Source organism: Megalopta genalis, chromosome 4 (assembly GCF_051020955.1).
Source record: "Megalopta genalis isolate 19385.01 chromosome 4, iyMegGena1_principal, whole genome shotgun sequence".
NCBI classification, from domain to species: Eukaryota; Metazoa; Arthropoda; class Insecta; order Hymenoptera; family Halictidae; genus Megalopta; species Megalopta genalis.
The window spans coordinates 25,486,842-25,509,134 of NC_135016.1; the positions used below are offsets into that span (position 1 = coordinate 25,486,842).

The 22,293-nt window shown below is 40.8% G+C and overlaps 1 protein-coding gene across 2 annotated transcripts in view; it reads right to left on the minus strand.

Moving 5' to 3' along the window:
* Window positions 1-16,698, minus strand: part of LOC117222986 (zwei Ig domain protein zig-8) — a 746,648-nt gene extending 729,950 nt beyond the window's left edge. For both annotated transcript variants that reach the window (XM_033475066.2, XM_033475065.2), the window contains exon 1: window positions 15,373-16,698. The gene's annotated coding sequence lies outside the window, so the exon portion shown is untranslated. The remainder of the gene's footprint in view (window positions 1-15,372) is intronic.
* Window positions 16,699-22,293: the final 5,595 nt, after the last annotated feature.

The following is a 22,293-nucleotide window of genomic DNA, read 5'->3' on the forward strand; positions in this document are numbered from 1 at the left end:
AAGTTTCTTTTTTTCGATGTACTCGCTGCGTGCTCTTAAAACTTGTTTTACTAATTCTGGCATTTTAGCTATCAATTTTGTCATTAAATCCGTAGAAATGACGCGGTTACATATAAAATAGTGGAACAGCATACAAACAGATTAGTGGTTTTTACGGAATATTTCGTTCTGTGATGGAGAAGTATTTTTGAACGTGCTCGTATGCAAATATCGAAATATCTAGAACGAGATACGCGCGACCACTTCAATAATCACCGGCGCACATAAAAAAAGGGAATTCGTTGTTTCGTTTAAAAGTAAAAAAAAATCACCTTTTTGTTCCGTGGATTCGGCGTTTTATTTCGCACAGTCGGACAATAAAATATGACGGCGCATTGAATATCGTGTCTCGCAAAAATCTCGACGCATCGTTCGATACTTCTGAAGTTCGAGGCAAATTTGCGAGTAGAGAAGAGCAAATCTAGCAGAGCTTTTTGAAACGGAATAATCAAATTGGCTAAATAAGCAGCACTATTGAAAGCTGTTGGAATAATTTTCGTATAGAGTAAGTATTCTAACGTGACGATTTAAGGTGACGTACTGCTCAACTACCGAGTTCGTTTTAAAAACTAATTAATACTCTCAGCAAAAGGACTATGAGTAGATCGTGAATTTATATAAAAATATAAAAATTCTTTGCACCGATTGTAACGAACAGAAGCCAAGCACTTCCTTTTTTTTAACGATTTGAATCAATTGAAACCAATGTATCGGTGCTCTCGAATTCTTCTAATCTGTTTGTTATTTTAAATTGCACTTATTCATTTTTTGTCGCAAATGTGTGGAATCCGCAGTCCACGTATAACCATCAGAACAAACACCTTTCACTCGTGTATACGAACGTCACAAATAAAAATAACTGTTGCTGCCTTCGTCTATGCACTCAAAATGTATCCAAGTTTCGCAATCGACGCACCATCGAAACACCATCGAAAATCCACTTTTCTTCCCGAGTCATTCGTTCTTAACCTCTTAGATACGACGCGCCACTAAAATGGCTTTCGCGGATGTCATATTATTTACGACGCGCCACTTTCCTCCAACACGCGAGATGCTGGATTGTTTCGATCGGATGGGAAACGTTTCGTTCCGCGGCCGAGATATTAGAAACCGAACCGGTGTTGGAAAGTTTTTCTACCGACGCGGCTGAAACACGTACATTTCTACAGGTGAATTAACTTCTTAGGTACGATGCGCCACTAAACTGGCTTTCGCGGATGTCATATTATTTACGACGCGCCACTATAGTGGTTCATTCTACTTACTCTTTCGCTCATTATTCGAACTAAACGATCGTCTTCATTTGTCTTGCTTCACACCTTTTCCCTCGCAACGTTTTACAACATTGTTAATAATATACAGGATGTCCCAAAAATGTCTCGCGTTACGGAAATATGGGGTAGCTGAGATCATTCCAAGTAACTTTTTCCTTTGCGAAAATGCAATCTGTGGCTTTGTTTACGAGTTATTAACGAAAAACATCTACCAATGAGAGGCGAGCTCGCCTAGCGATTGACGGCCGAGCCAATGAGCGCACGAAGCTCAGTTCCACTCACTGGCTCGGCCGCCTTGCGCCAGCATATCTCACCTCTCATTGGTCACTCTTTTTCCTCAATAACTCGTAAACAAAGCCATGGATCGCATTTTCGCCAAGGACAAACTTACTTCAAATTACCTCAGGAACCTCCCATTCTCGGATTGCGAGACATTTTTGGGACACCCTGTACAGACAGAATATATAGTCTTTGTTTATGACGCGTCAGTGTCGCACATTGCAGTGCTGTATCGTTTACGCGTAATTCGCGTCAAATTCTGCCGTACAGAGTGAACAGCCCGCGCAGAATTCAGCCGTGCCTAAGAGGTTAAAGTCGAATGATTTTGAGTAGGTTCGAGCAACAAGCCCTCGCAGCGATCTAACATATCCGTGCGCGAACAGAGTTTTCCTGATTTACCGTAAAAATGGGAAATCGGTTGGCTCGCGCGCGGAACGTAAGTGAAAGACAATGAGACGGATAGTCCATCCACTTTGTTTCCTCGGTTGGCAAAGTGCTCGCCTCTCACGCTTCGTCTTTCCGTTCGTCTGTCGGCCCGTTTCAATTCTACCGGCAGAACCGGCTGTCGTTCGCTGATGCTAGGAGAGAACGAAACGCGAAACTGTCAGGTCAGACAGTTGAACGGTGCTGCGCGATGAGTAGCTACGTGTGTGGCTCGAGTCAACATCACGCATCACTTTCCTCGAACACGCGAGATGCTGGATTGTTTTGATCGGATGGAAAACGTTTCGTTCCGCCAGATATTAGAAACCGAACCGATGTTGGAAAGTTTTTCTAGCGGCGCAACTGAAACACGTACATTTCTGCGGGTGAATTAACCTCTTAGGTACGACGCGCCACTAAAGTGGCTTTCGCGGATGCCATATTATTTACGACGCGCCACTGCAAAGGCTCACTCTACTGACTCTTTCCCTCATTGTTCGAACTAAACGGTCGTCTTCATTTGTCTTGCTTCACACCTTTTGCCCTCGAAACGATTTGTTCGATAAACAACCTTATTAAATATGATCGTCATCATTAACACGTTCCGTGCCGAGCTTTTTTTACTCGAATCTTCACACTTTGATATTTTACTAAAACTTGATGTATTACGTGCAATTATTAATTCTCGTACACATAACAACGTAACAAAAACTTATCAACGCCCATTCTTGCGGTGGAAATTGATTCTTCGGTTCTAAATTTCTTGTAAACAATTTGTTCAGTTCACTAAGTAAACATGCAAGCGTGTACCATCGATGGTACACGTGGCACGGAACGTGTTAAACTACGACTTTTTTTATGCAAAAGAAAAATTGTCTGCGATAATAGCAAAAGATAAGAGCCAAATATAAATAAAATCAAATATACATGTTTCTTCTCTGAATAAATTTAGTAAGCTGAAAATAATGTAATACTTATTTAAAAGTTATTGAACCGTAACCACAATCTCTTTGTCGTTATCACATTCTTAAATAAAGTAAGAAAATTTATATTTATTGTATGTCTGTAGTCACTCCTACGGTCAATTATCAATAACAGTAAAAATAGATCTTATTTCGATTTAATATAGATAAATGACGACTACACTTAATAGATTCTGTTCAAAATCTTCGCAACGGACCCAACAATACGTCACAGCGTAAAACGTTAATACCGAAAGGTAAAGTTCCTCCGTCGTAATTTAACGAATCAACGATTAATCGCAAAATTCCCGAGCAATTCGCAATTGGACCAGACGCATGTTCAAATTCCGGAGCGACGCCGCAGTTCTCCATCTCGACATTGAAAAATTTATTAGTTGATCCTCGGTCGTTAATCGTCGGTATTTCAAAAAAAAGGGTCTATTAAATCGTAGGGCGACGCGTTCGCTCGATCTAATTAAACCGTGAACAAATTTCCCGCACCCCATTTTCCCGGTCTCTGGCCAGGAAAGAGTGTTCCGCACCCAGTTCGCAGAATCGGTCGGCGTTGCCGGGAATACGAGGGGTCGCCGCGAAGAAAACTTTCGGCCCCGCGAAATCGGCGCCCGTCGTCGCGACGCGTTGACCGCGGTCTCGCCGGGAATTTCGGCGCAAAGCAACGCGCGAATCGAGCGGCGACGTCTCGCGGGAAGCTCCGGCAAAGCGGAATTTCGGGTTTTCGTGGCACACGACGCGCGACCATATAGATAGTCGGCGCAGAACCGGCGCATAAAGTAAAAGCGAACCCCCGGATGAAAGGAGCCGGGAACTAGTAGGGAAACGCGAGTCTGAAGGGCCGGTTCGGTTGTGTGCGGCTCGCGAAAGTAGTCGGCGGCGGATAGAGTGATAGCTTTCCTCGCTCCTTCCCCCTTTCTGTAACTCTTTTTTGTCTAATTCTCCCGTCTTCCCGCCACCCCCCGCGCGCGCGCGCTTTCTTGCGTCCTCTCTTTCGCTCCTCCATCCTAAATCTCTTTTGCTCCGCTGTTCACTTATCTCTCCTGCTCGCTCCTCGATGCTCCGCATCGCATCGTTTCCTTTCCTTCTATTACTCTTTCTAATCTCACGGTTCCTAGTTTACCTTCTAGCGCATTCTTTCTTTCCGCTTTCTGCACTCTCGCGATGGCTCCGGCCACGTATCTTTTCTGCTTTTCCTCTCGGCTGCCATTTTGGCTCTCCCGATGCGGTTCGCGTAATAGACGAAAATAAATTCGAAGCGCCGAGTTTCGGGATCGTTTTTTTTTGTCTTGGAATAAAGCAATTTAGGATTTCACGATACTCGTAATTGCAACTCCGCCCGCAACAAGTAGAATCGAAGTCGATATTTTATCTCTCTCTCTCTCTCTTAACTTTTTTATTGCCGGCCGATAGAGTCGTGCGCGCGTCCACAGCGAAAAATATCGATGTTGATGTAATTTCGTAAAGCTTCGGATGGAAGCGATAAAAAAGATTTGTAAAATCTGATATTTGGAGGATCCAGAGAGGAACGTAAATTAAGAAACGAAATTCTAAAACAGAGTAGTGAATTGAAAAAAAAACGAGAATTTGAGCTGTATTCCATGAAATGATTACGGAATCATATCGTTGCACTTTCGTCGATAAATTTTTTATTTCTCGCCATGAATTTTGTAACGATTTCATGTTGTCGTCGATAGAATTTGCGATCATGTTTTCGGACAAATCGTAAACTATTCAGACAGCACTGAATCATTGATCGAGTACACTATGAGTTCGAATCCCTGGAAAACAACAAATTCGTCCAGAAATTGTGAAACTAGTTCGAAAATAAATGAACGTCATAATCGAACTGCGGAACTTAATTTAAATTTACATTCTGGAAGAATGTTGCGGAGAATATTCATTTTCTTCGTTCTGTTGGTTTCAACGTAATCGGAAAGAAATTTTTGTAAACTTCGTGTTCCGTGTAAAGTTGTTCCAAGGCTACGTCACGCTGGTACAATATGCTTTAAAATAAAGAACAGATCGTGCAATTTCAAAGAAAAATATAGCTGACTTTCGAGCAACATAGGATACAACGTTAAACAAATACAACTATAGTACAATTTCTGTCTACGCTATCTTCTTGCATCTTCCATATATTTAGTTTTATTAAACCCTATACCCACAATTTTTTCTACTGTTCCCATCTCTTTGCCGGATAAGAGCTTATAACACCGTCCATTCTTTACGAGATTCTCTTAACCTTCCTTCGGGTGAAACAATTTCGTTTTATACTTCCAAAGCGTAGCGTATTCGATATTACTACTTTTCGCTTGCATTTATCTTTTTTACTACGCAATCGAAAAATAAAATAAAAATAAAAGCAATCGCCAAATAATCCGAAGCATCGTAAATTATTAAAAACTAAAGTATAATTCTGGCTCTAGTTCGATGATTTTGCAATATAAATTTCGATCGATTTATGTTCTGCGATCGTCACGATCTACGTCGTATTCTACTGTGTGTGTGTCGAATAATTTATGAACTGGATCCGAAAGCCAATCTGACGCTAAAATCAGGAATAACGATTTTACCGTCGTTGTATGTCATTCGGTGTAGATCAACGAATTAGAAAACATAGCGAATTGCTACAAATTAAGTATTCTCGAGGATATTGGAAAAGGAACAGTTTTGTAAAAGATCCGAAATTAAAAGAATCAATAACTGCAGAAGCAATCACAGTGGATCCGATATTGGTCTATTCGACCGACGTCTGACGTCGTACAAACACAAACGCTGACTAGACAAACTCGTGCAACATTTAAAAAAAGTTAATTCTAAAAAGTAATATGGAAAAAATAAATCAATGAGATATTAACAAAATGCCTCGTATCCTATCATTTTTATTGAAATCGCTTATTTTCCGTATGAATTCCTGTACGAATAAATTCTTATTCGAATAAAATGTTATTCGGATGAATTGTTATCCGAATAAAATCGTATTCGAATCGAATCTTATTCGAATAAATTCTCATTCGAATCAAATCTTATTCGAATCAATTCTTATTCGAATCAATTCTTATCCGAATCAAATCTTACTCGAATCAAATCTTATTCGAATCAATTCTTATCCGAATCAAATCTTATTCGAATCAAATCTTATTCGAATCAAATCTTACTCGAATCAATTGTTAACCAGATAAATTACCATTCGGTTTTTTGCCCAACTCTGCCACCATTGCATCTCTACTTCGCAAACAATATTCAGATGAACCTCGCCACAAAAAAAGTGCCGAGGAGATTCCCAGAAAAACAAGAACGGATATTAATTTCACAATTTCCGTTTGGCAAGAATTCTCCGTGTTCCGGTGTCTGAATCTCGAGAAGGCGAGCGATAAAACAAAGCAGAGATTCGCATAAAGTGCCTGGAAATCTCACTTCTGTGAAAATAATCGTCCCAATTTACAAGCTCCCCGCCGCGCCGGGAAAAATTCCCGTTCGCTCGAGGGAGAAGATACGCGAGGACACGGTTCCCCGTGAATTCCGTCCGAGAATTTTCAAGGAACAGGCGGATGATTTCCGATGTCGCCGTCCCATCCCCGCCACGGTTCCAAGGGTTACGAAACGATCTCGAAAAGCTGCTCATTCGTCACGTTGAGATAGCGTCAAGCTCGGGGCGAATCCGCGCGACGCGCGATGTCCTCGTCGCGTCGGTTCCAGCGATCGAGACGGAACGGCCGACGGTTTTCTCGGTTATGTCCTGCGTTAATCTGCGACCCCATTGTCTCGGCGTTTGTCAATCGTCGAAGTCAGTCTTGGACATTGTCAACGAATTTCTAATCCGCCGTTGCATCTATGTACATATATTCTATATGAACACTAGCAAAATGCGTTACTCCGTGAAAATTATGAGATTGAATTTATTGGGTTGGCAACTAAGTAATTGCCGATCGTAGCGCAGTGGTTAACACGTTCCGTGCCACGTGTACCATCGATGGTACACGCTTGCATGTTTACTTAGTGAACTGAACAAATTGTTTACAAGAAATTTAGAACCGAAGAATCAATTTCCACCGCAAGAATGGGCGTTGATAAGTTTTTGTTACGTTGTTATGTGTACGAGAATTAATAATTGCACGTAATACATCAAGTTTTAGTCAAATATCAAAGTGTGAAGATTCGAGTAAAAAAAGCTCGGCACGGAACGTGTTAAGCGATTGATCGGTGGACAGCGGATTTTATGTATTTATTGCAAACATCGATAAGAGAAATAGAGAATAGCGAAAGTATTCGAAGAATTTCAAGACGCTGTTACATTATTTTCAATCGCGATCGACACTGTTAAAAGAAGAAATACGTTTTTACTTAGCTTTAGTTCAATATAATTTTTATTTTGCATAAAGATCGACAGTTCATCGAGAAATGAGAATGAGCAGCACGCCAAACGACGATCGAAGTCACACTGCTGAAACCGAAGTGTTCGCTATTGGCAAATGCCGAGTCAGTGGGGACGCAGCTTTAGGTCTGGTGTCGTCGTCATCTCCCTAGAGTCCTCCAACCCCCCGCGAACTCGAGGTCCGCGACGGTGTCCATTTATTCAAATCACACGCGACACTCGTTCGGCTCGAAGCGTAGGCGTGGAGGTCCCTTTGACGGGAACAACGGTCATCGGGGTGGACAAGGTGGAACCGGAAGAACAAAGAGCTGCAAATACCAGGCGACAACAATGCCGGCCAACGAAGAATACGAAAGGTAAATGTTAGCGAAGGGAAAGTTGACGAGGCATGTTCGAGAAAGTGGAACCAGGGTGTCGAACCTCGTATAAAGACCATTTTTTATTCCTGGGGAACGAACAATTCCTTTATTTTTTTTTTAAGAATATTTTACCCTCTTTTGGTAGCAACAATGTTGCATTAACCCTTGCGTTAGCAGCCGGGCTCACAGGCAGAATTCTTTTGCTATTATTCTTTTAACAATGTTTTATGCTGTTCTAAAAATATCGTGGAGTTCCTATTCACTCTTTCGATACTGTTAAAATGTTGAACATTGAATTTATACATTTGATTGGCAAACAAAAGAATTGATAATATATGTTAGTGTATAACTAAACTGCGGTATAGGATATGCTAAGATAATAGTTTTTTATGTCAATCATAGAAGATGGAGAATCGATAAAATTGTACATCTTCGTGCAAGATTATTAAAACGACAATGATATTATGATGTTTTTAAATTCTGTGCGTAATTTTACGGTTTCGTATACTTAATCGACTCGCTTCTGTCGTAACTCACTTTTTCGCACGTTTGCTACTAATGCCGCTCAATAAATTTAATTTCACACAATCGTACGGGATGTTAATTTTTATGGATCCATCCCGTATAAAAGATTGTTGTTGTTAAAATATCCGTTCGCTTTTGAGTTCGCTCGGACACTCAAACATTTTATGTTTTAGTATCCATTTAGCCTACAACCTGGCATACCATAGAATTTCGATTCTAACATGTCGCGATCTCATGAAATCGTATTTATTAGATACGAATACTGTTCAGTTCGTATCGCTCCTAGAAAAATACTATTGGGTTGGCAACTAAGTAATTGCCGATTTCAGTTATAGATGCCTCTCACTCCCATTTTTATGATATCCGTAAATGTTATATCATAAAATTATTATTATTATTATTATTATTATTATTATTATTATTATGTTATTTTTTATTATCCATGAATATTACCAACTAGACAAATTGAATGCAGCGGTCAAGGAAAAGCGACCAGAATTGGTTAATCGTAAAGGGGTCATTTTCCAGCAGAACAATGCTAGACCGCACACGTCTTTGTCCACTCGGCAAAAATTGATGGATATTGGTTGGGAATTGATGTTACACCCACCATATAGCCCTGATCTCGCGCCATCGGATTACCACTTATTTCGATCCCTGGACAACTCCCTTCGTGGTAAAACTTTTAATGTGATGACGACGCTGTAAAATCTCACTTAACTCAGTTTTTGGCCGGAAAGGATCAGACTTTCTACGAGCGTGGAATTTTCAAGTTGTCAGAGAGACGGCAAAAGGTCATCGAACAAAATGGAAAATACATTACAGATTAAACTTCGTTCCAAGTAAAAAGAAATTTTTTATTTCATTAAACAAATCGGCGATTACTTAGTTGCCAACTCAATAGTTTGCGCTTATAAATACCGAAATTTGATAATAGATATACGTTCGCAATGAACGGGCGACATCAGCATAGGCAACGAATGTTTATGAAAATTTTTATTTTATGACACGCCGCGAAAAATGAGAAATTTTTAATGTCGCCGCTGTTTTAAATGAGACATATACTCATTTTCGCCATTTTGGGCATAAAGCGGATAAACTCATTTCAAAATCCTCTCTAAGGACGGACAAGGAAATGAAAATATTTCATTTTACGGAATAAGTTCATAATATCGTGAACACCCATATCTAAAACAAATTTAACGAATTTACATTATATGTGTACACGATACGCGTTGCTAATTTACACACATAAAAAATATCTTGCTGTTCTACGGTCAATATTATCACACTATATTTACATGGATACTAATATATACCTCTGATCATATTTACACGATTTAATGTCCAGTCGATGCTAATATTTGCAAGAAATTCAATGAATCACGATAAATAAAGTTGATAATCAGTTGAAAGCCGATTTTATGGATTTATGAGAAAATTGAGTACATGAAACTTGGAACAATGGAAACAGTTAACAGTTTACAAAACTACTGTTATATTATTTTCAACTTAGTAAATTTATCAGCAGAGAAAATATATATTTATTTATCTTCTGTTCATGGCAATCGAGGTAGACAATTTTTGTTCTGTATAAAGGGCCGCAGTCTAATGATAATTGTTTCGTATGTTTAATAATTAATTAATATAATTTAACAACCCTAAAAGCGGTACATTCGTTGGCAAAAGAAGCACGTGATGTTGTTAATATTCAATGTTTACTTAGAACGAAAATCTCTGCCTCGAGCGGAAAATAATTTCACGTTGCTCTTGAAAAAGATTATTTCAAGACGAAGAAAGTCACGCAGAAGAGACGCGTTCTCCGTTTCTGAAGATGAACGCGAGATTATTCGCGTTCCCTCGACAGAATTTAAATGCGCTAAGAGCGAGGATACGTTCTCATCCTTCTTCACAGGGTATTTACTCGAATTTCATTTACGAAAGGGGAAAAACGAATCGCCAGGAACATTGATACGAAAAAATTCTCTCTCGCTCTAGTTCTGCGTTTAAACCACGCGCAGAGCTCGGGGTTCACAAAGGACGCAGCTGCGCCCCTATTATTTGCGATACTATTAACGATATTTTGACCAACGCGAGCCAAATCGCGAACAACGCACCGAGAGATATCACGGTGCATGCGTCACCGGTTATCAAAATCTTTTTTATGCCACATAATTTTACTTTCTCCGGTTCGCGAAGCATTCTGCGCCGGCTAACTTTTTGCTCGCGCCCCGTCTAATTCCGCGAACTTTCCCCATTTCTACATGTAAAATTTCATCAGCGTGAATATGTTTGAAAAAGGTCCGCGTCTTTTTGTTTCACTATTTTATCCGCCGGACGAGAATAACCGGCGAAAATCCCGTGACCTCGTTACCGCGTGGCGCAAAAACAAAGACCATAATGTAGCATTTATGCCTGCCTGATTAGTTCCAGCGAACCATCCCCGGTGCAGTAACTTCCATTGTAGATGATCGGCGAAAAATGAAAAGCGGATCTCGTTAGACGTTACAAGATATTTCGAAATTAGCGTTTCCGTCCTTCTGTTTCCTCGACGCGAGCCGGAAATTCGAATTCCACAAGATCGATGCGTATGAAATCTAAGCAGACGTTTCTCTTAAATCGCGTTTGTCACGGTTCTCGAATTTCCTGACAAATGATCGGGTTAAAATCGCGTTTCGAACATTTTGACTCGGGTCTCAAAATTTAATCTACGCGTGCCGAAATGTTAAAGAGACGAGTGAAACAAATGATAAAGTTACCAATAAATTAACTTAACCCTGAATTACGATACTTTGTCTCTCGCAATGAGGAAAACGTGATTACCGAGTTACGCATATGCACGTAAGTGCATAATCTTAGAATATACGTATGAACAACGATTATTAAATTTTTTTACTAGTCAGTGAATGATTGATGAATAACTTTTATCAAGTATTTTACGAAGAATATGTATGAACAACGATTACTAAATTTTTTTACTAGTCAGCGAATGATCGATGAATAACTTTTATCAAGTATTTTACGAAGACGGAAGAGAACTGTCTCGGTCTTCGAAAACAGTTTCAAACGAGCACACAATTATACAGAAACGCGAATGTCCATAACGAATCCGAGAGTGCGATAAGCTTGAAAATATTCAAAATCTCGGGAGTTCTATAAAAGTTTCGAGAAACTGAAACGCTTGTGTATTACGCGGACATTTAAACGGGTAAGAGGATATTAAGAAGATAATGCGAGCCATCGTCATCAATGTCGCATTCTGTATGCATCTGCATATAAGATCGAGGCTTTCGAGACTCGGAGAACTTGAAACAACTCCGAGGGAAAATATAATCGCATTTCAGATAACGCTTCAAAAATTATCACGTTTCTTGGAGCTACCGAAACTTTTCTAACATCCGGCATCAAACACTGCCTGCTCCTCACGATAACGGAAACAATTCGAAACCGTAGCACTCGGATCAAAATTACCATAAGTTGTTGCCTTAAAGAAATTCGGAGAATGCGTAATGAAAGATACTTTCGAACAAATTAAAAAATTCACGCGTTCCGAAGAATAATAATAATTTAATAAAAAAATGTAAACATTTAAGGGCTGTGTTCACCTTTTCAACGTGCACGATGACCGATAATGAAATATGTATAAAATATTTTCCCCGAAACTGCCTCTCACAGAAATTTCGTTAAAAGCGATGTATCCAGGTTCGATGTATTCCTGCGTGTAATATTCTGCATCGTGTGCTATATTTAACGGAGAATCAAATTTTAAATATTCTGTATACTTTCGGAAATAATACACGAAATAGTCGAAAATGTTTCACGATATTTTTAATACAACGAAATACAATCACGTTTGAAAATTAAATAAAATTAGCAAAACGTTTAAATTTTAACGCAACCGCAGCACGAACAGTTGAAAAATAAGGATCACGCTGTAACTCGTTCATGCATTTCAATTTTTAGCAATGCATTAACACTAAACCTACCGAGTTTTAAAACTAACCGACGCGCATTATTGCAACTAACCACCTTTATTATAACGTATGCCTGGATTAAAAAATTTATTCGATCATTTTTTATGGGACAGTCTTTAACGTTCCAGCAACGATAAAACAAAAGATGCGCAACCGGTAATTCTCGCTCGATAGATTCAGTGATAAGCTTGCACGGACGCAATACCAGAATTGCTCAGCACTAAGAATTAAATAGTTTTGAAAGCTCGCAAGCGATAGTGGCATAGCGATCAACGGTTCGAGGAAAGGTCAAGGATCCTTTGCTCGCCATTGGGAGTTCGAGCAGCGAATCGCCGCGCACGCCGGCGCATCCGTAAATAGAGCGCAATGAAATAGAGTCTTTCGAAGCGTTTCGTAAAGCGAGCGAAGTTTAAGCGCGTGGCGGCCATTGCGGCGGCACGTTAACGCAGTTCAACGCTTCCGTAAATCGGCAGTTCACAAAATTAATCGTCCAAACGAACGTTCTTCCGCGCGAAGATAGCGCTGCAGCATAATGCGACCGCCAAAGCAGGCGTTTTAATGTTATTAACATGACTGGGGATCCCGCGCATTCATTCGCGGAAATTGCAGACGCGAACTCGTCTCGTCCGTTCATTCTGCATTTACTGCTAATCGGCAATCAGCCGCGAATCGGTGATACACTATTTCTAGCGCGCGATTACAGAAACATTCTGTCCCAGACTTGTCATAAATCGATCTATAAATTACTTAATTCGGTCCAAACAAGCCAAACTAATCTTTTATTAATTAACTGAAATGTACAACTGTTGTTATATAATTTCTGATTACCGCTCGCTGTTGCTTTTTCCTTTGTATAGCAAATTCTCGGTGACTGTTTTCTTGAAATACAAGAATATTTTGACAACTGTACGAAATTGTTAAAAGTTGACAGTCTGAAAGATGGATTACGATCTATCGAAATAACAAGTTTTGAAACAGACGTTTTAAACGGAAAAAGCATGATTTTGGTTGATCGTTTTATTCAAAACATTTAACTTGAATTTGATATTATCTCTGTAATGTATGCATACAGAGTGAGCCATTTAAAACAGGTAACCTGAATAACTCGATCGCATTTAACGATAGTAAAAAAGTCGGTAATAAGATATGGTAACAATAATTTTGTGACGGGTGATCAAATACGAGGGTCAAACCTATTTTTTAAATAGAATGGTATAGTTTTTATTCTAGAATCTTGTTCTACGTAAAAAAGAAGTAGTAATATTTTTCTGAAGCATTTTTTTAAAGTAACTTCAGTTTTTATGCTATCGAGAGACAAAAATACAACGTCACCGATGTTGGATAATGCTTTTGTTAACATACTTACACCGATTCTGTTAATGAAGATGTTTCTATCCGCGGGCCTCGATATCATAAATACCAAAGAACACCCTGTAAAACAGTTTTTCATGCGCCCATAAATACCGTAAATGTTCACGTAATCCATTTACGTAATTTCACCTGCGCAGATGGGACAGGTCAGATAATGAATAAACGAAAATAAGAGGCGTATCGATCATTTCGCAGACTGGAGCCTTCCACGCGTCTTCCTCGACAGGTCTGCCTTAATTAGGCATGCATTTGTAATAACTATAAGCTGAGAGTACTTTTTTTTGTAAAACACGCTCAGATGAATCGTCGAATCTTCCAGTCTCGTTTTTAAAGCGCGACAAATCGGTCACGCTGCTCCACACCATTTTAAATAGCGAAGCAATCGTATCACTTGTTCGCGCAATTAATTTATATTTTTATTCAAACGACTGTTAACACGTACACGTGTAAAGTCACGATTGCCGACACAATGTTGTACGATCGTTTCGCTAAAAAACATGAAAGCTTGTGTACGATAATCCATTAATTCAACCTGTCACTGCGCTATTAATCGATCATTCGTAACAGCCTACGTAACGTTAAAGCGCAGATACTTATCTTGTTATAAGTACAGCGAAGCCAATATTTGCTGTAAACGCGAGCTAAGCTTAAGGGCAAAGAGGCTTCCAATGAAGAAAACGTCATTTGAATGATTGAAAAGACTGCGCGTCGTCGATGCACGCGCTAAGTGGAATGGTCTGCTGTTAATCGGACGTGCGATCGTTCAACGTTACTTTACTTCGCGCGAACCGTTTATTTTATAGTTTCATCGTTTCGCATTGAACGCAAACAAATATTGCGGTCCAATTAAATTAGTTGTTCGATGCATTTATTTAGATCGCGTATCATTCAGCCTTGTTCAGCTTTCTACGAAACAAATTATGCAATTCTATCCTCCACTTTTGTTTCGAAATTTGTTATTTGCTATCTCTTCGCGGCACTTTTCCTCAAACGATCCGAGCCCACAAAAGAATTCAATTAGCGCAACACCGATACCGCGACCCTCGCATAATAATTAACCCTATTCCGTTCCTTTTGTTCCCTGGTTCGGTTGCACGCCGAGTCGATGCAATGATAAAAACGCTATACGATGGGGAAATCGTATTATCTCGGATGAGACGAAATTCTAACGAGACCGCTTGCATTGTTGAAAATTGATAGAACGACGCTCGGAACATGCCACTTTTCAAGAAGCAAGCAAAAGTACGTCGAAACAGCACCGAAGAACCAGCCGACGTTTAAACGTAAAAATCGTCGAATTTCTCTAACCCCTTTGTTTTCGATTCGCAAAGGCCGAGCGGTTAAAATTTTCTGACGTCTCGACAGGCAAAGTTGACAGAGCTCGGCGCATCCGCGACAGGGTCGCGCGAGCATTAATCCATCATTTCCGAGGACAAATAGAGAAACGACAACGTTTACGTAGCGCGATGCACGAGCGAAAGTATCTGGGTTCCGCAAACAAAGCGCCGATGGAAGGGGAGGCGGATTCAAAATTTCTTGGTTGATGCTTGTAAATTACGCGCCGGATGCCGAGCGAAGCCCGAGGTCTCGTTTCATCGCCGGAGCAACTGGAGCAACGGCCTTTGCTCGCCGCGTAGCGGGATCGAGTTTGATGCGGCGGTGCGATCGAAGTGAAAAAGAAATTGGCAATGAATGTCCCTCGCTAGTTTCCCGGCCACGCATCGATCGTCTGGCAACGAGCCTGCTCGAATAGAAAAACACGGTTGTTCGTCTTACCTATTGCCGTGGCTGCGTCGCTCTCATCCCTTGAACTTGCGACGTTCACGGATGCTGCGACGGCCGACACCGGGAACCCGCTCTCGCACTTTCTTCTCTCCTCTTTTTATCCTCTCACCACTAGCTCTCCTCCCCGTCTCGCTTCTCTCCCGCTGCTCGCCGCCTCCGCGAGTTACGTGCCGAGTCCCGTACACAATGACACAATTTGTCACTCGCGAACGACCCGTTTAACGGCGAATCTGATCGAGCTCTCTCCGCTTCTTCGTCTCCCAGCTAGGCAGCGGCGAACCACACGCGAATCGAACGTCACACGAGGCACACCGGCTGCTCCGTTCCGTTCCGTTCCGTTCCTCCTCCGCCCGTCGACCCGTCGATTTTCCGACCGATTGATGGATCGGCTCGCTCGAGCGCGAAACAACACTCCCGACGAAATCCCGCGGTACAATAGAAGCCCCCGTATATTCTTTCTGGTCGGCTGTCGCCGCGGAGCGCCGCGGCGATATCCTCCTCGCAGCTGCTCACCTGCCGCGCGCGCGGGCCCTCGTCCCCGCCGTCGCTAATTAATCTCGAACACAAGCGCGATAACAGCGGTCCTCCGGGGTGGTTTAATTAAAACTGAAAACTGGATGTCGCTCGCACGGCGCACTTGACCTTCCTCGCGGGAGATTTAATTGAAACCCCCTCGGCGGCGGCGGCGGCCCGCGACGGTTACGCGTACGTGCGTCGATCAACCGTGCACACGGATCTCGCATATTCGAGGATCCCCCGCGAGCATCGCACCAGGCCCAGGGCGGTCCGCTCGATCCTAGATCGTCGGGCCCATCCAGCCGTCCCGGGACCTCGACGATCCAACGATCCTCCAACAAGTGTTATATCCCGGACGAGTTAGTTACCTAGCACACGATCCTGCTCGAACGGCACACGCTTCCCGCACAGATTGCGACGGTCTTTCGCGAGGACCACCTTCGAGGATCCTCCAGTGTCACTCGACAACTTACGGTCGACCACTAACTCCGCGTCGCGGAAGATCGACGAACGATCGTCGGCCTGCGTGTCGGCCGCGCGTGATTATCCACCGATGGTTTTCAAACGAACCGACGTTAAGTTAATTAACCGTGGCCGCGAGTTGCGGATGCCGATAACGATTTCGAGTAGACCCGGCCGCGGGCCCGCTGGTCCCTCGACGGACCCGATGAGACGACTAGCCCCGAAACAGGTGCAACCGTTCGTAGAGAAGATCACCAGTGACGAGATAATGAGCGCGTGTGTACCACCCCCGTACGTGTGTGTACGTGGCGGCTACGAGGCGAGATCCGACCGTGTCGCGGTGCGATAGCGAACTGACGTTCTGACGGGTTGCAGCGCCCCAACGGCGGTCGTCCGCCGAACCATCCGCCACCGTTTCACCGCAGGGGACCCGCCGCCACCCCCTCGGCCATCCGTTCCCACCACTTCGCGTGCCCCACTACACCTGAACCGCTTCTATTCGCGGCCAGGCTCTCCGTTGTGTGCCCTGCACGCCAGCACGCGAGACCCTCGAAGCTCTTTTCGGGAACCGGACGGTCTCCTTTGTGGAATCGACACGACCGTCGCCGATGGACGAAGGTTTTCTTAACCCTGCCGCGGTCGCGCCGCTAACCGTCGAGACCATCGGTCTCCCTCGCGTCCCGAGATATGGTAATCGAAAGTTAGCGCTGCTGTCTTCTTGCTGCACGAACGACCGGTAAGCCACGTTTCGTGGTGAGAACTCAATTTTTTTCATTCGCTAACGGTCCTCTTTTCTGCTAAGTAATGACCGGATCGTCGGTTTTATTATATATTTATGTATTATATTTGTTTTTATTTATTTATATCTTTTTATATTTATTATATTATATTATATATATTATATTATTATATTATATTATATTATTATATTATATTATATTATATTATATTATATTATATTATATTATATTATATTATATTATATTATATTATATTATATTATATTATATTATATCTAAATTTTCAACCAGTGACACAGATTATGGTTTGATTTATAAATCTGATTCAATACCTTGAATTACGTGATAATTTAATTTAGTCTCGAAAAAAAAAGTGTGCTGCTCGAACAATTTTATCTCGACCGATTATAATTAACATTGTTCACTCGTTTGCACCACAAAGAATGTTCTAACTTGAGAAACATTTCTCACCCATTCCATTTTAAATAGAATGAATAACAAAAACGAGGATTTGCATAAAGATTCGCAGTCGAGTGATCATAACTTTCTGAACTTAAAAAATTGTTAAGCTCAAAATGAAATTGAATGATATTATTATATTCGAATAATACAGCAGTGTCATAGTTATTACAATGTTAGATTAGATTTTTATTGACTCGTATTGTAAATTATATCGTCCATGAATCGGTTTAAATTGAACTGTTGTTGAAATGATTTCTAACAAGCAACGCTCGAAGTTATTTACGTTATGAGGTACTAAAACTTGTATATGCCCCATTTTTTTTCAGCCGAGTTCGTTCTTTGGTCTCGAAACGATGCAATGGTATAAAATCAATACACGGTGGACTATGCGAGAACAAACTAATTGGGTCTAGGATCTCATTCATTATAGCATCAGTGCATTCTAGCGTATCTCGGAACATGCATTTAGGCGTAATCCGTGCCATAGTCCGGGACAAAATTGCTTTGCGATAAGATCGCGAACAAGGAACAACTTAAGAAATTAGTTATCGAAGAAGGATAAAAAAAGCAAATGTAAAAATAAACGTAACATCGATTTGGGTAATTTTTATACGCTGTGTAAGTTTGGAAAGTCATTTTGAAAGAAATCATTGGTTGTTACCGAGCTAAATAACTGGCATTGTTAAATTAGATTTTGAAAACTTGATGATCAAAATTGTTCGTTACAGCGAGACGAGAAACCAAAAAATTAATAACAAAATTCGAGAATGTTGTTCCCGAAAAATGGGAAAATTCAATTCCTGCACACTCGAACAGAAGATTATTCGCATCCTGCACGTAATAATAAAAGCAGACTGTTAAAGGTCATTCAGGAAAGCAATCAGCAAGTTTTTAAGGTTAGCGAGAACATCTGTATCGTAGAATGGAGGGAAGCCGCGTTTACGCTTTTATTCCAGTAAGCACTGCCTTATCGCTTGTATCGTTAAAACCTGCTATTTGTTTCGCGATCTCTCGTTTCAATTACGAATTAAATTAGAATCCCGCGCAGTACAATCTTTGCTGGCAGAAAACAAGGTCCGCGCACCTGTGTCATGATCTAATTTCCAATTAAGATATTATTAATACCGATGCCAGGGGAAACGGCCATTATATCTCGCGGATTATATTACAATTTACGCCTGAATCTATTCGCGTGTAGAAACTCTGCCCATAAGCGGCTAAATTTCTGATATCTCTATTCCATGTGCGTTTCCGCCTTGAATTAAACGAACCTCGGGAATATTCATGCGAGCATGCATTTCAAACAGCAGAAAAGAATAGTTGGTAAACATTTTCATAGCGCGTTAGCTGCGGACGTTACAATAATCCCATGTCGCCTATACGCGGCCACGTTTTTCAAATAATACATTGCGCAAAACCACGCCAAATTTCGCCGCTGCGAGAAATGTCCCTCTCGCGCCTTGATTTCCCAAATGCAACACCTGTAACCTTGTTAACGTACGATTCTTACGCTAGAACGCGGATATTTTATGCAAATTACAGATTTCCTGCATCGATTGCAAGAACTTCGACGCTAATTGGAAATTCGAAAATAATGTAGCAATATTAACTTTATCAAGCTTGATGCTCTTGTCGCGGATAATTCTGGAAGACTTAAAGGCATTATATGGAATGGTGATTTTTAAATTATCACATGTTTGCGGAGGAACCGAGTTTACGACGTTATGTACATTATAAGTTACAAGACGAGAATAACATGTTGTTAGTTGCAGCTGTTCAAAATTTGTATCGAATAACAGTTGCAGCTGTTCAAAACTTGTATCGAACAATAGTTGTAATCATTCAAAGTTTGTATAAACCAACATACGTTTACGTACAGGACGATGACTGTATATTAGAACGTAACTGCGATAGAAACGTAAAAGATGAAAGAATACATGTTAACAACGCTGTATTAACCTTTAAATAAACTAATGGAACCGCTACAGCCTCAGTCTAATTCATAAACCGATAATTATGAAATGCGATGAAAAAACTTCGGAAATTAGAAAAATTGTTTTCTCGAATATTTATAGGTTGCTATATTAACACGGTATCTATTATCAGCATTACTATTTTAAGACCTTGCCAGAAGCCTATAAGTGGACTGTGGATTTCACGCATCTATGATCAAACAATCAAAGAATTTAAAAATACTGTTACATTATTTTCAACTCGTTAAAATGATTAAGAAACAAAATAAATATCTATGCAATTCCTGCGTGTTCTATTACAATTAATACAGACAATTATTATTTTAAAGATAAAAATCCGCATGTTACATAAAGCAAACTGAGACTAAAAGATCGTCTTCTAAATAATGATTTAAAAAAAAATAATAATAATATTTTAAACAAATAATTGATGTTACACCCACCATATAGTCCTGATCTCGCGCCATCGGATTACCACATATTTCGATCCCTAGACAACTCCCTTCGTGGTAAAACTTTTAATGATGATGACGCGCTGTAAAATCTCACTTAATTCAGTTTTTGGCCGAAAAGGATCAGACTTTCTACGAGCGTGGAATTTTCAAGTTGTCAGAGAGATGCAAATAGAAAATGGAAAATACATTACAGATTAAACTTCGTTCCAAGTAAAAAAAAATTTTTTATTTCATTGAACAAATCGGCAATTACTTAGTTGCCAATCCAATATTATCGAGTCCAGTCCCCGTCGGCCAGCGTATGCTCGGTGTGTGTCATTGGACATTTTAACCCTAGAAAGATAACCATATGACAAACGTACGTAAAAGATAACCATACGCTTCAGAGGCGCATGCTTTTCTAAGGCGTCAATTTTATACTAACAATGGATATTTATTTAAGTTAATCTAGTCATTTTAAAGGTTTGGCATTATCGTAAAAATAAAATGCATTTATATTATATTTTTTTATATTTTAAGTAATTTTAAACTTAAATCACTAGACCTCTATGAAAAATTAACAAAAATCAACAGTCTTCGCAGGCGCCTCTGCGACGTAGGTTATCTTTTTCGGGTTAATGACAGTGTTAGAAGTCGCGGACCCGCATCAACGAAGTTACCTGTCGACCCCGGGAAGGTTATTGTCGCCGATCGTTTCGATAAAACTTTTTCAGACGGGGAGGGTGAAAAAAAAATACGAGGAGAAAGTTGTCGATGAGCATGTTTACTTAACAAGCGCGAAATTCATGGACACGAACGGTTTACCCTTGGGAGGGCTGACAGGGTGGTGGGAGCATAGAGGGTAGGTCGTTTCACACAGCAGCGCCTCGCTTAATTACTAGTTACTAGTAACAGGAGTTAGGAACGTTTAGCTCACAGTTCACGCCATCCAACAAAAGCTTATACCGTTACGACGAACTATTCCCATTGCTGGCTTAGATTCAGCAGCAAGGCTTCAACGGCACCGAGATTCCTGTTACTTCGAAATCATATCACCTGGCGAAACCGCCTTCGAGTTAGCAGTTTCCGAACTGTAGCCAGCTTAGTTTACAACATAATTATTCCGGCTGCTAACTTTCACCTGCGAATTAACAAAATATATCGACGCCGGGATATTATTATGTGTAACACGCAGCCACGCGTGCTAACTTCGCGCGGGCGCGACCGGCCCGGACGCGACTCGCGTGCGTTTCGTCGAAGTTAAGTTCAGTCTAAGGAACTGCATTAGCTGAAACGGCAACGTCATCCGTCCGTAGATGCATCGCGTTCAAATTGAATCTCATGGACATGGAACACGTAAAGGTTCATGTTTCGGTGTCGTCGGAAATAAAATGATGCCTTTCTATCGTCGTTCCGTGTCAGATTCGTTGGCGACGATTTCGAAAATCTCTACGAACTGTTCGTGTCATTAAGTGACTCGCTAACTAAGCAATTACGTCGCCGATGGAATGTTCATTAATAGAATCTGCAGTCAAGAATGAGTACTGCAGAACTCGCATTTATATGAATCGTATTAAGTTAATTATACTCTATTATTAGGCCAAATAAAAAGACATATAATATATATAGATATTCATATATTATTATCAGTAAATTTTATTTATTACTGTGGGGGAGGGGAGGCATAAGCACTTCGCGTGGGTACTTTTGTTTCTGAAGTTCGCCGGGTGAAATCGTCGTCCAATCAGTCCATTTACGGGAATTCGATTAAACAAACAGCAGTTGCACTAAAAACAACAAAAAGGCTAATAAGTCCGCATGAAGTACAGTAGAACTACATTTATTGTATCGAAATTTTTCGCAATGCCTTATTTAGCGAACTTCTGAACTATTGCCAATCGATACTCCAATCATGCGAACACCTGGAATTTAAATATTGTTATCATCCGCGAAACGAATAAAGTGTTTGGTTAAATCGATTTATCAATTAATCTCCGATTATTTGATCGGAAGTTGCAAGTAGTGGGGATAATTAGCAGACTTCGATTACACGGACCTATACGGTTGCATGAACCGGTTGTCTCCCGCCGAATTAATATAAACGGAATTCCACTGTAGCTTCGAAACTATATTTGTCATAAACATCGTCAATTGTAATAGTTGGGAAAATGGTCCAAAGGTTAATAAGCTCTGAATAACGTCATCCCACGTGAACCCTTTTGTCTTCGTATTAGCAGAAATTCTACCGTAATCTACCCGACACGGTCGCGAAAAGTTGATAGTAGAAATCCGTGGCTGCAGGAAGTTCTCACCTCCGAGATATTG